We start from the raw sequence: 2,362 nt of genomic DNA, 5'->3' as shown, positions 1-2,362 counted from the left end.
CAAGAGCAATTCTTTCTTTCGGGGTACGGCCCTGACCAATTCCCCCCTTTTGTTTTTGTAAAATTTCTTTGAGTGTGCAATGAGCACGCTCCACAATGCCTTGACCTTGAGGATTATATGGCAATCCATGGGAAACACGAATTTCCATTTGTTTACAGAAAGACTTAAAGGTTTGAGTCGTTTAGGCTGGTCCATTATCTGTTTTGAGCTGCTGGGGCTTACCCCAGGCAGCCCAGGCTTCTAGGCAATGAAAGATCACACTACATGCCTTTTCTCCACTCAAAGGGGTGGCATGTATAATCCCAGAACAGGTGTCTATAGACACATGGACATACTTTAAAGTGCCAAATTCAGAAATATGAGTAACGCCGGGTGGTGGCACACGCCTTTAATCCCAGCACTTGGGAGGCAGAGGCAGGCGGATTTCTGAGTTCGAGGCCAGCCTGGTCTACAGAGTGAGTTCCAGGACAACCAGGGCTACACAGAGAAACCCTGTCTTGAAAAAACAAAACAAACAAGAAATAAAAGAAATATGAGTAATATCTATCTGCCACACCTGTAAGGGGTGCAAACCACGAGGATTAACTCCTAATGAGGGAGAATGCAGGTGGGTAACACACTGGGAACATTTTAAAACAATCTCTCGAGCATCAGCTCTAGAGATATGAAATTTAGCCTGTAAGGTCCTAGCATTGACATGGAATCTTTGATGGAAGTTCATGGCCTTTTCCAAAGAAGAACTCATAAAAATGAACTCCATTCTAGTAATTTTTATCTACCACTGCATTTCCTTCACTCATTGGTCCTGGAAGGTCTGAATGTGCTCTTACATGTTGAATACAAAATGGATTCTTCCGAAGCTATATCAGATGTTGTAGCTGAAGCAATATGGTTGAATGGGACTACTCAATATTACTTTACCAACAACTTCAAGCATCCTCACCAAATTAACTACATAGGCCAAATCAGAAATTAAATTAAAGGAAAATTTGCAATTTTTAAATACTTCAATTACTATTTGAAATTCAACAATATGGGGAGACCCAGGCTTAAACTGTTACACACCACTGAGTCCCCTTCTCCAATTACATAGGCTCCACAGCCAGTCTTGGATCCATCTGTAAAAATACTTGGGACTCCATTAATAGGACTTTGAACAGTAATTTTTGGAAAAATCACCGGATGATCTTTAAAAAATGACAATAAAGGATGCTTTGGGTAATGATTATCAATTACACCTGCAAAACCACACTGCAGGATAGCCCATTCATCCACAGTTCCACATAGAACTCTTACTTGCTGAGCAGAATAAGGGACTACAATCATGGCGGGAAAAATACCAAAATATTGCAAACACTGTTGAATACCGGTATTAGCCAAACTTGCTACAGCAGTGGGATAATGCTCAACTGATTTTGCAGGAGAGATCTTAGGATATATCCACAAAAGTGGGCCATTCTGCCATAACAGTCCAATGGGTTGGACATAAGTTGGCAATATACACAACACAATTTCTTTACCTTCATCCTACCTCTTTAAAAAGGCATTCTGTAAGCCCTCTTCCACTTTACACAAGGCTTCACGTGCTGCCAAATTCAGACTCCTAGGAGAATCTAATGCTGAATCTCCCACTAAGATAATATATAGTGGCTTTAATTCATAATTGGGAAGATTCAAATAACAATGTACCCAATTGATATCTCCTAAAAACTTTTGAAAATCATTTAATGTTTTCAATTTATCTTTTCTCAGCTCAATCTTCTGAGGAACTACATGCTTGCTTTGAATTTTTGCACCCAAATAATTGACAATATCATTCTTTTGAACCATTTCTGAGGCTATAAATAGCCCTCTCTTTTCTAATAATTTAACTAAATCTACATAAGCTCTACTCAACATCTCCTCAGATTTGGCAGCCAGCAGGATATCATCCATATAATGAACACACCTAACACTTGGATGTTGTTGTCTCAAAGGGGCGAGGGCCTCGCCCACAAACAGCTGACACATAGTAGGGCTATTTGTCATTCGTTGGGGCAGAACTACCCATTCATATCTCTGGTCCAGTTCCTCATGATTACAAGAAGGAACCGTAAAGGCAAATCTCTCACTATCTTTTTGATACAAGGGAATAGAGAAAAAAACAATCATTAATATCTATTACAATTATGGGCCAGCAAGCTGGCAATGATGATAACAAAGGCAGACCCCTTTGTACTGGGCCCATAATTTGCATCTGCTGATTGATTGCTTTCAAATCATGCAAAAGCCTCCACTTCCCTGACTTCTTGATAACAAAGATGGGAGTATTCCAAGGAGACACCGAGGGTTTGATATGACCCAAGGATAATTGTTCAGAAAC

The sequence above is a fragment of the Mastomys coucha genome, unplaced genomic scaffold, assembly GCF_008632895.1.
Source record: "Mastomys coucha isolate ucsf_1 unplaced genomic scaffold, UCSF_Mcou_1 pScaffold9, whole genome shotgun sequence".
In the NCBI taxonomy this organism is placed as follows: Eukaryota; Metazoa; Chordata; class Mammalia; order Rodentia; family Muridae; genus Mastomys; species Mastomys coucha.
The sequence above is the reverse complement of the archived record's forward strand: the minus strand, read 5'-3'. Positions refer to the sequence as shown.